This window comes from Dendrobates tinctorius, unplaced genomic scaffold (assembly GCF_039654945.1).
Source record: "Dendrobates tinctorius isolate UK_male_01 unplaced genomic scaffold, ASM3965494v1 ptg000075l, whole genome shotgun sequence".
In the NCBI taxonomy this organism is placed as follows: Eukaryota; Metazoa; Chordata; class Amphibia; order Anura; family Dendrobatidae; genus Dendrobates; species Dendrobates tinctorius.
Window position 1 is genome coordinate 22,195,337 of NW_027361743.1, and position 15,762 is coordinate 22,211,098.

The following is a 15,762-nucleotide window of genomic DNA, read 5'->3' on the forward strand; positions in this document are numbered from 1 at the left end:
TAGCATGTGCTTAAGTTCTGTGTTCATCCATCCTGATTTCCTTAAATGCTTCCTGTTCTTCCCTCTTTTCGGAATTGTTAACAATTGTGCTTTGAGAATTTCACTTTTCAAGATTTCCCATCCTTCCTGGACATTTTTGTCTTTAAGGATATCCAGCCATTGGATCCCTCCAATTCTCTTTCTGAATCCCTTAAAATCTGCCTTTCTGAAATCTAACCTTGACGTCTGAGTCTTCACAGGTCTTCCTCCTCTAGTTATCCAAAATTCTAAAATAGCATGGTCGCTACCTCCTAGGGTCCCAGCCACTTTTACCTCCTCAACCATTTCCTCCCTGTTTATAAGGATTAGATCCAAGGTAGCAGTTCCCCTTGTTTTCTCCCCTACCTTTTGGAAGATAAAGTTGTCAGCAAGAGAGGATAAGAATTTCCTTGACCTGTTAGTTTTGCCTGAGAGAGATTCCCAACAAATGTCTGGATAGTTGAAATCTCCCATGACAACTATGTCATATTTTTTGGAGAACTTGGCCATTTGATGCATAAAGAGTTCATCCATATCTTCAGCTTGCACAGGCGGCCTGAAGTAAATGCCTACAATGGTGTCCTTTCCATTGTTCTGTCCTTGTATTCTTACCCAAACAGTTTCCACAGAACTCCCAGTCTCTGAAGCTTCAATCTCTGTGCAGATATACGCGTTTCTAACATACAATGCAACACCTCCTCCTCGTTTATCAAGTCTGTTTCTTGCAAATAAGTTGTATCCTTCTAGTCTTGTATTCCAATCATGTGTATCGTCCCACCAAGTTTCAGTGATTCCAATGACATCATATTTCTTTTCCTGTGTTAGTAGTTCCAATTCTCCTTGTTTGTTGCCCATGCTTTGTGCATTAGTATAGAAACATTTTAGTTTGTGATTGTTTCTCTTTCTCCAATTTTTTTATTAATTAGATTCTTTTGTCTTTGTTCTTCCTTTCCACTTCTAATAGCAGAGTTCTCAATAGCATTTGTCAGGTGGATGGCTTTTTCTGGCCTTTTGCTTCCCTTCCCATGTTGTTCTAGTTTAAAGCTCTCCTTACAAGTGTAGCAAGGCGACTTCCAAATACATGTTTTCCAGTTTTCGTAAGGTGCACCCCATCTCTAGCAAGTAGTCCATCGTAAAGGTAATTCATTCCGTGATCCATAAATCCAAATCGTTGCTGACGGCACCACTTCTGTTGGGTTCCAGAAGGTTTTCTAAACTAGACACCCTTTTTATTTTCTGGTATACCCTTTAATGAATAGTTCTGGTTAAGTTTCTTTTGGCATTATACATTGATTGACTTTTCCTAGGTGGTAATAGTAAAATATGTTGAATTAAACCATTTAGTATGGTATTATATGATATCACTGCACATTTTGCTCATTATTTCTTTTACAGGCTCTCAGCTGACTTCATCTATCTGCAGCTCAGACAAAAGAAATCTGTGACAAGTAGAAAGGGAAGATAATAGCAATCTGTGAAATCCTAGCTGCTCTAAAGTTTAGAAAGCCCCTAGAATTTCTCAATCATTGATTGCGTTAATAACTTCTAGCCTGACACATTTTTAGTGCAGAAACTGAGGTTATACGAAAAAAAAAAAAATTCTAGATCAGAAGTTGCTTTAGGCTATGTGCCCACGATGCGATTTTTAAGCGTTTTTGCTGCAATTTTTGGCGCGAAAACGTTTAAAAATCTTGTACAGAACGCACCCCATGCATTCCTATGGCATTCCGCACATGCTGTGCTAATGCTGCGCTTTTTTCCGGGGCGGAATCGCATCGCGGAAAAAATCGCAGCATGGTCATTCTTTTGTGCGGAATCGCAAAGAATTGCTGCGATTCCGCACCCATAGGAATGCATGAGAATCGCTTACTTCCCGCATGTGGCTATGCCCACCATGCGGGAAGTTAAGCGTCTCATGTGCGGTTGGTACCCATGGTGTGGAGTAGAGGAGACTGTCCTCCAGGCCCTGGGTACCATACCCCTGTAAAAAAAAAAGAATAAAAAATAAAAAATCGGGGTATATTTACCTTCCGACGTCTCGCGCTGCCATCCCGGGCCTCAGCGTTCCCAGTAATGCCTTGCGGCAAGGCCCTGTAATGACGTAGTCTCGCGTGACTCTAGCGGTCTCGCAAGATCGCTATAGCAACGTGAGACCAACGTCATCACAGGTCTCGCAAGGCATTACTGGGAACGCTGAGGCCCAGGATGGCAGCGCGGGACGTCGGAAGGTAAATATACCCCAATTTTTTATTTTTTACATTTCTTTTACTATTGATGCCGCATAGGCAGCCTCAATAGTAAAAACCTGGTCACACTTGTCAAACACTATGTTTGACGAGTGTGACCAACCTGTCAATAACATTCCAAGCGATGCTTCAAATCGCTTGGAAAGTGCTTGAATATCGCACGCGAATATCAGGAACATAATTGAGGTAAAATCGCGCGGAAAAAAACGAGTGATTTCTGGGAAGGAGTCCGGTTTTCAGTGTCCGGATTTAAACGCTACGTGGGCACATAGCCTTAGGCTCTGCTCACATCGACTTTGGAGGCTCCATTAAGATGAAGGAAGACATGCTTAACAAAACAGAGTAGCAGTCCTGTGAAGTGCTAGACACATGAAGATACCCAAAATACTTTACTATAATCAACAGTGTCATTAAGTGTTAGGCTAGTTTCACACTAGCATTTATGAGCGCAGCGACGGCCTTCGCACGGCCGCTGCTAAGCCCCGCCCCTGCCGCGCCTCCGCCGGTAGCTCCGCCCACCGGCGCATGACGCTGCATGCGCCCTGCGTCCCCTATCTTTATCACTGGGGGCGCAGGCCGTGCGCAGTATGCATTTGGCGGCGCATGCGTCCTTTTGACGGTGCGCCGACCTGCGCCAAACGCAACCTGCTGCAGTTTGGTTGCGTCGGTGCACCATCAAAAAGGTGCATGCGCCGCCAAACGCATACTGTGCACGGCCTGCGCCCCCTGTGATAAAGATAGGGGACGCAGGGCGCATGCAGCGTCATGCGCCGGTGGGCGGAGCTACCGGCGGGGGCGGGGCTTAGCGGCGGCCGTGCGCAGGCTGTCGCTGCGCTCATAAACGCTAGTGTGAAACTAGCCTTATTTGTATTCTTTATCTATCTATCTGTCGTGACAGTGTCACTGGCACGGTATATGAGGGGATATACGTGTCATGGAGATTGCTTTCTTATGTGATCTTGAAACCCAGGATTTTCTCTTCAGCATGCTAGGTGCTGAAGGAGTTAATCAGCCATGTTACTGGATGGGTTTGTAGGTGAGTAGCCAAGAGATGGGCGGGACACCTACTCACCATATCTCCACCTCAAGGGTGTGGCTGGGATGTTTTTTTCTCTGTGTTGTGGTTTGGAGAGGAGAGACTCCAGACATAGCTCCAGGGGGAACTGCAGACACCAGGTGGTCTGAGCGGGCGAACCTCTCAAACATATGGACTTTGCTATACATTATCTTTGCTGTTATGACAGAAAGATCATTTTTACTTTGCTGAACTCTGCTATGGTTTATCCTGTTCCATTACAAACCAGCAGGTTTTACCGCAAGAACCGTTCCTGTGTCTACCTTTGAAGTAGCTGAGTGAGTCAACTCCTCTCTGTCTATCTATCTATCTATCTATCTATCTATCTATCTATCTATCTATCTATCTATCTATCTATCTATCTATCTATCTATCGTATGCATCTTTCTATGTATCTATCAAAAAAGTGAAAAACTGCAGTACTTCTGGATGATTCCAGTAAAAGTGTATTTTATAACATCCATATTCAGTCCCATTGCCCCAGTGACTAACTTCCATCCTCTCACCATGACGTCTGTCTTTACTAACAATTGTGTGGCTGGTAGTAAAGCGGTCACTGATAGCAGTGCGGTCCTGTAATAGGAGCCACCGGTGTAACAAGTCTGTTCATGACATGGCTTTCCTCCAAAATGTTCCAACATCACCTGAGAGTGATATTATTGAGAAGCAGAGGGAACAGCCACACCTCAGCTACTAAGTGGAGACCACGAAACGTTACATTCAGGCAAAAAAGGAAGCACACTGCAGCGCCAAACCATGCAAACGTGAAAAACGAGTAATGAATTGCATCACTGCATTAGAAATATGAAAAATTGAGAAAATTTAGCGCAAAAAATGGCCAAGTTATGTGTACCTGGAAGCCACGTTAAGGCTGAGTTCACACGTGGCGTTTTTTTCGCGTTTCCGCGGCGGTTTTAACCGCGCGATTTTGCCGCGAAAAATAAGCATCCCATGCATTCCTATGGGATTCCGCAATGCTGTGCTAATGCTGTGGTTTTTACTGCGGCGGAATCGCTTTGCGGTAAAAACCGCAGCATGCTCATTAATTTGCGGAATCGCGGCGATCCCGCACCCATAGGAGTGCATTGTTCCGCTTACTTCCTGCATGTGGCTGTGCACACCATGCGAAAAGTAAGCAGAACAATTGCGGATGGTACCCACAGTCCGGAGGAGAGGAGATTGTCCTCCGGGCTTTGGGTACCATATCCCTGTAAAAAATAGAATTTAAAAATAAAAAATATTGTTATTCTCACCCTCCGACGTCCTGCGCAGTCTTCCCGCTTCTCTTCACGCTCTCGTTCCCAGTAGTCCTTTGCGAAAATGCCCGCGATGGCGTCCGTTCTCGCGGGATCGCGAAGTCTCGCGGTCATTCGCGCGACGTCATCGCGAATGACCGCGAGACATCGCGATCCTGCGAGAACGGATGTCATCGCGGGCATTTTCGCAAAGGATTACTGGGAACGGATGCGCGGGACGTCGGAAGGTAAGAATAACACAATTTTTTATTTTTTTTTACATTCTATCTTTTACTACTGATGCTGCATAGGCGGCCTCAGTAGTAAAAAGTTGGTCACTCTTATCAAACACTATGTTTGACGAGTGTGACCAACCTGTCAATCAGTTCTCCAAGCGATGCTACATGTCGCTTGGAAAACACTAGCATTTTGCAAGCTAAATACGCTTGCAAAATGCTAGTTTTTCCGCGGGAAAATCGCGGGAATTTAAAATGCGATTTTCCCGCGGACTGGAATTCCGGAATTCTCGTGGTAATTTCCGCGAGAGTTCCGGTACGTGTGCACTTAGCCTAAGGCATTTCTCGTTTTCCAGGTCCCTATTCTATGCCACTCCTCACTAAGACTGTAGTCTCCATCTGAATGGGAACCTATAAAAAATCCTCTGTTGGGACTGAAGTCTATATCTCTGTGGAGGGGAAATAGCCCTGGTCTGATTAAAAACGCCTGCAGCTAACAGGTGGAGTGCTCAGTCACAAGGTAAATGAATACAAATTTCAAAAACTGACCGTCACATCCAAGCATAAGCATAGTGTGAACAGGTGCTTAACCTAGAGTCACCAACTCATATACATTCAAGCAAAAAAGGAAGCACAGTGCAGCGCCAAACCATGCAAACATGAAAAATGAATAACGAATTGCATCACTGCATTAGAAATATGAAAAATTGAGAAAGTTTAGCGCATAAAATGGCCAAGTTATGTGTACCTGGAAGCCAACGTTAAGGCATTTCTCATTTTCCAGGTCCCTCTTCTATGCCACTCTACAGTCTTAGTGAGGAGTGGCATAGAATAGGGACCTGGGGGGTTCAAACTTGGGGGTTCAAAGTGCTCACCACACATCTAGATAAGTTCCGTGGGGGGTCTAGTTTCCAAAATGGGGTCACTTGTGGGGAGTTTCAACAGTTTGGGCACATCAGAAGCTCTCCAAATGCGACATGACACCCGCAGACCATTCCATCAAAGTCTGCATTCTAAAACGTCACTACTTCCCTTCTGAGCCCCGACGTATCCCCATACAGTAGTTTTCTCCCACATATGGGGTATCAGCGTACTCAGGACAAATTGGACAACAACTTTTGAGGTCCAATTTCTCCTGGTACCATTGGGAAAATAAAAAAATTGGGGACTAAAAGATCATGTTTGTGGAAAAAATATGATTTTTTTATTTTCACGCCCGGGCGTTATAAACTTCTGTGAAGCCCTTGGGGGTTCAAAGTGCTCACCACACATCTAGATAAGTTACTTGGGGGGGTCTAGTTTCCAAAATGGTGTCATTTGTGGGGGGTTTCCACTGTTTTGGTACATCAGGGGTTCTCCAAAGGCAACATGACACCCGCAGACCATTCCATCAAAGTCTGCATTCCAAAACGTCACTGCTTCCGAGCCTTGACGTGTGCCCATACAGTAGTTTTCTCCCACATATGGGGTATCAGCATACTCAGGACAAATTGGACAACAACTTTTGAGGTCCAATTTCTCCTGGTACCATTGGGAAAATAAAAAAATTGGGGACTAAAAGATCATGTTTGTGGAAAAAATATGATTTTTTTATTTTCATGCCCGGGCGTTATAAACTTCTGTGAAGCCCTTGGGGGTTCAAAGTGCTCACCACACATCTAGATAAGTTACTTGGGGGGGGGTCTAGTTTCCAAAATGGTGTCATTTGTGGGGGGACTCCACTGTTTTGGCACATCAGGGGCTTTCCAAACGCAACATGGCATCCGATCTCAATTCCAGCCAAAAAAGTCAATTGGCGCTGCTTCCCTTGCAAGCTCTGACATGCGCCCAAATAGTCGTTTACACCCACATATGGGGTATCAGCGTACTCAGGACAAATTGCACAATAACGTTTGGGGTCCTGTTACCCTTGGGAAAATAAAAATTGGGGGTGAAAAGATCGTTTTTGTGGAAATAATATTATATTTTAATTGTACGGCAGTACGTTATAAACTTCTGTGGAGCCATTGTGGGTTCAAAGTTCTCACCACATATCTAGATAAGTTCCTTGGGGGGTCTAGTTTCCAAAATGGGGTCACTTGTGGGGGGTTTCCACTGTTTAGGTGCATCAGTGGCTCTCCAAACGTGACATGGCGTCCGATCTGAATTCCAGACAATTTTGCATTGAAAAAGTCAAACGGCGCTCCTTCCCTTCTGAGCTCTGCCCTGCGCCGAAACAGTGGTTCCCCCCCACATATTAGGTATCAGCGTACTCAGGACAAATTGCACAATAACTTTTGCAGCTCAATTTCTCCTGTTACCCTTGGTAAAATAAAAAAATTGGACCTGAAGTAATTTTTTTATGAAAAAAAGTTAAATGTTCATTTTTTTTTTAAACATTCAAAAAATTCCTGTGAAGCACCTGAAGGGTTAATAAACTTCTTGAATGTGGTTTTGAGCACCTCGAGGGGTGCAGTTTTTAGAATGGTGTCACTTTTGGGTATTTTCTATCATATAGACCCTTTAAAGTGGCTTCAAATGTGATGTGGTCCGTAAAAATAAAATGGTGTTGCAAAAATGAGAAATCGCTGGTCAACTTTTAACCCTTATAACTTCCTAACAAAAAAAAATTTGGTTCCAAAATTGTGCTGATGTAAAGTAAACATGTGGGAAATGTTACTTATTAAGTTTTTTGTGTGCCGTATCTCTGTGATTTAAGGGCATAAAAATTCAAAGTTGTAAAATTGCGAAATTTTCTAAATTATCTCCAAATTTCCGTTTTTTTCACGAAGAAACGCAAGTTATATCAATGAAATTTTACCACTAACATGAAGTATAATATGTCACGAGAAAACAGTATCAGAATCACCGGGATCCATGGAAGCGTTCCAGAATTATTACTTCATAAAGGGACAGTGGTCAGAATCGTAAAAATTGGCCCGGTCATGAACGTGCAAACCACACTTGGGGGTTAAGAGGTTAATAAATAAATAAACATCCCTGTATAAAGAGTGAAATATGAGAGTGAATGCGCATATTCTCAAAAGAGTCATACTGTGTTTATAAGAATCCAAGGCTAGAATAAAATAACTAATATTGGAAAGACAAAAAAACTAAAAAGATGTGGGGGTGACCCTGAAGGAGATGGACACACCATTAACAGGAAGATGACTACTGACAAAAGGGTTTTCATACTGAAATAATGCATACCACTTGTGTCCCTTTTCAAATACCATATATAAAATCTGCAAAGAAGAAAAAGAAAGCTCATAATGAAAAATGGAACAACACCGACAAGACCTCAACTATATGTGTGCAAACCAGCATAAACAAGTATAGAGACATTAAATGTGAAGAAAACCTACAATACTATAATTGAATTGAATAAGTAATTTAACACCAATAGGTCTTCAAAACTGGAATTTATCCATTGCAATAAAGAACATTTGTCTCCATGAATCAGTCCAAAATAGACCACATTAGGTAATCCGACAGTTCAGAAGGAAGCTATATTTGTAGGAAAATTCAAAGACCGTTAAGTTGAGAGATGGCAGATATCAGATCTCATCCTCTGGTCAAATCCAGACTAACAGCAGGCAAAGTCATTGTTGGATAGCTTCAAACAATAAGAAAAAAGGTTATCGGGGTTTGGACAAAAGTCTGTTATGTTGATCCAGTGGTTCTGCTGTAGCCAATGACAAGTCGACTTGGCCCTGTGTTTTGGATCATTGTCATGTTAGAACGTCCAAGTACGTCCCACGCACAGCTTCCGGGGTGATGAGTGCACATTTGCCTCCAATATTTTCTGATAATGTGCTGCATTCAACTTTACTTCAACTTTGACCAAGTTTCCTGTACCTTTGAGGCTCACACATCCCCAAAACATCTGCGACCCATCTCCATGCTTTACAGTACACTTTATTGAAAACTAAAATGGTGTAATGATTTCTTTTTTGATGGACCATGCTTTACAGTAGGAATGGTGTTCCTTTCATCATAGGCCTTGCTGACCTTTCTCCAAATGTAATGTTTATGATTGTGGCCAAAAAGTTCAATTTTTGTCTCATCACTCCAAATTAGCTTGATACAGATGTTTTGAGGCTTGTCTCTGTGCTGTTTTGCGTATTGTAGGTGAGATACTTTGTGGCATTTGCCCAGTAATGGCTTTCTTCTGGCAACTCAACCATGTAGTCCATTTTTCTTCAAATGCTTCCTTATTGTGCATCTTGAAACAGCCACACAGCTAGTTTTCAGAGAGTCTAGTATTTTAGCAGATGTTATTTGTGGGTTTTTCTTTGCATCCCGAACAATTTTCCTGGCAGTTGTGGATGACATTTTTGTTGGTCTACCTGACCATGGTTTTGTTTTGACACAGCTCCTGATTTTCCATTTGTTAATCACAGTTTGAACGTTGCTGACTTGCATTATCAATTCCTTGGATCTCTTTTTGTATCCCTTTCCTGTTTTATACAGTTCAACTATTTTTCCCGTAGATCCATTGACAATTCTTTTGCTTTCCCCATGAATCACAATCCAGAAATGTCAGTGGCTAGATGAAAGAAGTCTGTCTGAATCCCAGATACTCACTCAGCTTCTATACACACACACACTGATTACAACAAACAGGTGAGGATGTTACCTTTAGTAGCCATTCAAACCCATTTGTGTCAACTTCTGTGCATGTTATCAGGCCAAAATTACCAGGGTATGGAAACTTTTGATCAGGGTCATTTGGATGTTTTTGGACTGTCACAGCAGTTTAGCAATAAATGGCTTCATCCAACCATTAACCATGAGTGGAGAAAAAGTTATGCTGTTATTATTCATATTCTCTGAAAAAAAGCCAAGAAATCAAAAATTCTGCTGGGATATGTAAACTTTTGAGCACAACTATAATCTCATGTGTTTTTGTGCTTTTATACTTCTCATTCACACTAGAACAACTTTTTGTTTCGTTTCTTAAAAAAAAAAAAAAAATGCATCAAACACTTAGGCTATGTACCCGCGTTGCAGAAATGCTGCTGAAACTTCTGCAACATTTCCGCACTCCCGCGGCGGGTAAAACGCATGCGAATTTGCATGCGTTTTCTCGTGGAAAACAAACGTTTTGCAAGCGTTTTTCGATTAGCATCGCTTGGAATGTGATAGGTAGGATGTTAAAATAATTAAAATAATTAAAAATATTGTTATTCTCACCTTCCAATGGCCCTCGATCTGCTCTGCTGCGCTCCCGGCATCTTCCGGTCCTGGTAATGTTTTGCGTGAAGGACCTGAAATGACGTCACGCATCGCGGTCATTCGCGCAAAGCATTACTGGACCGGAAGATGCCGGGAGCGTGGTGAGAGATGGGAAGGATTTCGGGGGCCGCCAGAGGGTGAGTATATCACTATTTTTTATTTTTATTCTATTTTTTACAGGATTATGGTACACAGGGCCAGGAGGAGAGACTCCTCTCCTCCAGGCCCTGGGCACCATCCGCACATGATCCGCTTACTTTGCGCATGGTGGGCATAGCCACATGCAGAAAGTAAGTGGATCAATGCATTCCTATGGGTGTGGAATCGCCGCGATTCCGCAAAAAGAATGAGCATGCTGCGGATTTTACCGCGATGCGATTCCGCAGCGGTAAAATCCGCAGCATTAGCACAGCAATGTGGAATCCCATAGGATTGTATGGGATGCGTTTTCTTAGCGGAAAATTGCCGCGAAAACGCGAAAAAAACACAACGTGTGATCGCAGCCTTAATGTCTGATCCCAGCCAAAATATTAACAATAGAGATGAGCGACTTTGCCTTTTTTAGGATTGAGTCGGGTTTCATGAAACCTGACTTTCTCAAAAAGTCGAGTCGAACGAAATCGGCCGACTGTCGGGAAAAGTCGAAGGTCCGACTGAAACACAAAACCCAATGCAAGTCAAGACCGCTTTTTTAAAGTGAACGAAATCTCTCTCTCGACGCTGCACATGTCATCTCGTTGCCCACAGTGTATGTCCTTGCTCAGTGGCTGAAAAAAGCCACGTGCAAGCATTCTGGGAACTCCGACTTTGGCGCTCGTTTTGCCGACCACATGGCCGACTTCACGCTGTGGTTGGGTTTCGGTCGGCGAAACCCGACTTTGCCATAAGTCGACGACTTATGAATCTGGCCGACCTGTTTCGCTCAACTCTAATTAACAATATATTAATCCATTGCCATCCCAGATCATCACAGAAAATGAATATTCATATTCGTCCTATATCACTCTCGATCATTAGAAATACTAGGTATTAACCACGATGTTATTCTATCCAAAGACCCTACAACTACATGTAATAAACTCTGAAAAGTGATACAGTTTATGTAGAAAGTTGGTAAAGTGAGTATGTTCTGGGTGGGTAGGCAGGAAGAAATCCATGGGGATTGGTATGGGCACCAATCCACTTGGATTCACCCCATTACAAAATCCTGTGTTTGCCCCTACTGAGGGTTATAAAGTATAAAAAACTTGAGGGCCTATAGGAAACAAATGGACTTAGTCTTTACTAGTAGGGCAATTGAGTTTTTATGTGATGGGCTCTAGCATTATTTCTGAACATAAACGGGGTTGGAGGAAAAATTAAAGTTCATACTAAGCAACATGGGAAATGTAGTTAAGGGCAGAAGCCAAAACTTCAGACACCCAAAACTGTAAGTCAGCATTGTTAATATGCTGCATGCACCAGGCGGGTTGACAGATAAAAAAACCACCCCAATCATGCCCATTCATTCTAATATCAGTGTTGCTAAGAGTTGTTTGGATATAAAAACTCTTTTTAAGTACCTGACATCCAAGTAAGTGATGAAGCAAAGTAGCTTCTGTTTCACTGTCCTTGGTGAAAATTCTTCTAGGAGGTGTCTCACCTTGACATGCCAGTTATAAATCAGTGAGAAAAGACCTGCATAGCTTATATTACACATTTCGCATAAAAACACATCACTGGCAGCATATTGTTTGATGACAAAATACAGTGCAACCACAAGAATACGACAGGGGGTTGTAAAACTTGTGAATAGCCATTTTATTATAATGATTGTTTCCTCGGGAAAGCGCTTCGGTGCATAATAATAATACATCCTAGACAGTGGCAAAGCAGAGACAGCAATGCTAGGGAGCGTCCTAATAAACACCATCTAATTCAATCAGCCTATAATACAACAACTGTTTATGGAAAGGTTGCCCTCATATTTCATGGTGACTCACATGTTTTCCTGGTATACTGAGCGCTCTCTGCAAAATCTTTAAAACCGTGCTAAGTTTCACTATATTCCTATAAAGTTTATTTTGGGATACATAACACAAAATATATAAGGACTCGATCAGGGACCCATAAAAGTTTGGGGGTTGTTGTATTCAGAGCCCAAAGTATCCCCATTACCAATAAGAGGAGACAAATAGTATACATAATATATGTATATGTTAGAGGTCCTGCTATACAGTGAGCAAAGCAATGCGGTACTGTGAGCAGGTTCTTTCAATCAGCTTGGGTACAGAATTACATGGCTCATACTCTAAGATTATTTTACTCTAACTCTGCCTCAAAAGGAAGATAGATTAATAATGTGTAGGGGGTCAGCCCCTGTCAAGAACTGAATTACACTGTGACTATGAGAGACGATGCTCCCTCTGATTTGTGTGCACTTGGACTAGTCCTTTTCCCCTTGTCAGCTTGCTGTGTTGGTTTCATCAAGAAGCAGGAAGTGTCTGTTCAGGAAGTGTGGAGTGTGTCCTAACACTGAGAGACTGGTAAATTAATTATCTGCTTCAAGGGAGACAATAGTGTCCGATTTCCGCAGGTTGGATCATCAGAACCCTGTCAGAAGGAAGGAGTCCCAACGCACATGCAAGGTGGTTCTCCCCGAGGACCTGTAACCGAAAAGAGAAAACAACACTGTGGTACCATTAAACCCTCAATATTGGAAGTGGGAAAGATATTTGCCCGGACCCGGAAAAAGACGGATCGGTTAACCTGAAGGAAGAGTTCAAGACAACAAACTTGGCTCCACTGCATTGGGACCAAGCAGAAGCTACCAGATTTTCCCCTAAGCACTACAGAACTATGAGTGTGACACTGGTATTTAACTGTATTTGGTTGTAGAGCAGGGTTCCTTAGCTAGGGCGCTATACCATCGAGGCCCTATTATAGAAAGTCACATAGGAAGTTATTGAACTTTGCATTGCCATAGCTGGAGTGCTGCTTGTGTAACAAGCTCCAGCTATCTTTCCTTGTATCTATTATTGTTACTACCATTACAAGAACTGTTAGCCTTATTTTCCGACATGTAATCCTCTCTCTTTCAATAAGGCCGGTGTTTTGTTTCTGCTTCCTCGTCTACTGTTCCGTATTTGAGTCCTGCCCGGTGGTGTCATTCAGTCATCGCTACAGGGGCACAATTTTTATAATAGGATCATGGTCATTAAGAAGCTTTCTCCTCCATATGGGTAACTGACCGGCCTTGGAAAGGTGCTGCCGATATAATTATTTAGCGGCGTGTGCCTCTTAGTGAATTTGGCGCATCTTACTCCAAGGAGCCCTTCATTAAGACTGGCATGCGCTATGTCAGTCTTAATGAATCAGTTGCATTGTCCTTTTTTCAGCAAACAGGAATCTGAGATTTCTAAGATTATACTTTCCTTGGCTTGAGAGTCAGATTAGGCTTTACTATAGGTGCTATGACTCTCACGCATACAGCTGCTCAAGATATCAACAGGTCAACATTGCTCACAAAATAAGAGCACTGTTTCATTAACTCTACAATGGTCTCTCCTGGGTGAATGCAACTGACACCAGGCCGAAACAGCAGACATCTGCCACCAATCGCCACTGAAGACTTTAATTATTACTGAATTAATCAGGGGCGAACTTCCCTACCATCGTGAACCTGGAGATGTACCCCAAACTGCTATTCCCTTTGGCTATGCTAAAATGAAGTTGTTTTGAACAGATTCTTAGAGCAGCTCAGCTACAAAATTCTTCTAAAAACAACTTCAAAAACAATTGAAAAACTCTTCCTATTAATTTCTAAGGAAAATGCACTTTACTGTTGATATGAGCAGGGCCGGCATTAGGGGCAGGCAGACCAGGCAGCTGCCTAGGGCCCCCACTCCTCCAGGGGCCCCCAGCCAGCGGCACATCACATAGCTGCTATGGGGCCCCTGTGAGGCAGAGGGGCCCGCCTGCCCCCAGCACCGACTCCCGCCGCCGCATTGAAGGAGGCAGTGATGGAGGAGAGAGCCCCAGCTGACGCTCCCTCTGCCATCATTCCCCGCTCTGCCTCTGACACAGCGGGGGTGCGATGATGTCATTGCACTCTCACTGTGTGCCAGACAGATCAGGAGGAGACAGGAGCAACCAGCAGAGCAGGCACGAGGAGAAGGTGAGGAGTTTTTTTTTCTTTTTAAATCAGTGTGAGTACTGGACTGTGTGGCCACTCTGTGGGGGGCTATATACCATGCTCGGCTGTATCATACCATGCTGGGGGGCTATATACCATGCTGGGCTGTATTATACCCTGCTGGACTGTATTATAGCATTCTGGGGGGCTATATACCATGCTGGGCTGTATTATACCATGCTAGGCTGTATTACACCATTCTGGGGGGGCTATATACCATGCTGGGCTGTATTATACCATGCCCGGCTGTATCATACCATGCTGGGTGGCTATATACCATACTGGGCCGTATTATACCATGCTGGGCTGTATTACACCATTCTTGGAGGGGCTATATACCATGCTGGGCTGCATTATACCATGCTGGGGGGGGCTATATACCATGCTGGGCTGTATTATACCATACTGGACTTTATTATTCCATTCTGGGGGAGGGGCTATATAACATGCTGGGCTGTATTATACCATGCTGGGCTGTATTATACCATTCTGGGGGGCTATATACAATGCTGGGCTGTATTATACCATACTGGGCTGTATTATTCCATTCTTGGGGGGCTATATAACATGCTGGGCTGTATTATACCATGCTGGGCTGTATTATACCATTCTGGGCTGTATTATACTATTTTGGGGGGGCTATATACCATGCTGGGCTGTATTATACCGTGCTGGGCAGTATTATACCATGCTGGGTTTTATTATACCATCCTGGGCTGTATTATACCTTTCTGGGGGGCTATATACCATGCTGGGCTGTATTATACCATGCTTGGCTGTATTATACCATACTGGGGGGGGGGCTATATACCATGCTGGGCTACAGAACGCCAGTGACTGTCTGTCCGCAGTCTCCAATATCATGTCCACTCTCTATCTGAAACTCAACCTCTCCAAAACTGAACTTCTTCTGCTCCCATCGTCTACTAACCTCCCTAAATCTGACATTTCCCTCTCCGTGGGTGGTACCACAATAACACCCCGGCAGCAGGCGCACTGTCTGGGTGTTATGTTTGACACCAATCTCTCCTTCACAACCCATATACAATCTCTTGCCCGCTCTTGCCACTTACACCTAAAGAACATCTCTAGAATCCGCCCTTTTCTCACCATGGAAACAACAAAAACTCTGATTGATCCACTCCTGCCTGGATTACTCCAGTGCTCTATTAATTGGCCTCGCCATCACTCGACTATCCCCTCTCCAGTCCATACTTAATGCAGCGGCCAGGGTCATCCATCTGGCTAATCGGTACTCGGACGTGTCCGCTCTTCGTCAGTCATTACACTGGCTGCCCATTCATTATAGGATCCAATTCAAAGTACTTGTTCTCACCCACAAAGCTCTCCACAGTGCGGCACCCCTACATCTCCTCCCTCATTTCTGTCTATCGGCCTAGCCGATCGCTGCGTTCTGCAAATGACTTTCGACTAACCTCTGCACTAATCTGTACCTCCCACTCCCGACTCCAAGACTTCTCCCGTGCTGCTCCTATCCTCTGGAATGCTCTACCCCAAGAAATTAGGACTATCCACAATTTGCATAGTTTCAGGCGCTCCC

At 43.6% G+C, this 15,762-nt stretch overlaps 1 long non-coding RNA gene across 1 annotated transcript in view; it reads left to right on the forward strand.

Annotated features, from left to right (window-relative positions):
• The first annotated feature begins 3,409 nt into the window (after positions 1-3,409).
• LOC141096611 (uncharacterized) overlaps positions 3,410-15,762 on the forward strand; it is a 36,086-nt gene continuing 23,733 nt past the window's right edge. Inside the window, exon 1 of the long non-coding RNA XR_012233721.1 lies at positions 3,410-3,617. This is a non-coding gene — a long non-coding RNA (uncharacterized lncRNA). The remainder of the gene's footprint in view (positions 3,618-15,762) is intronic.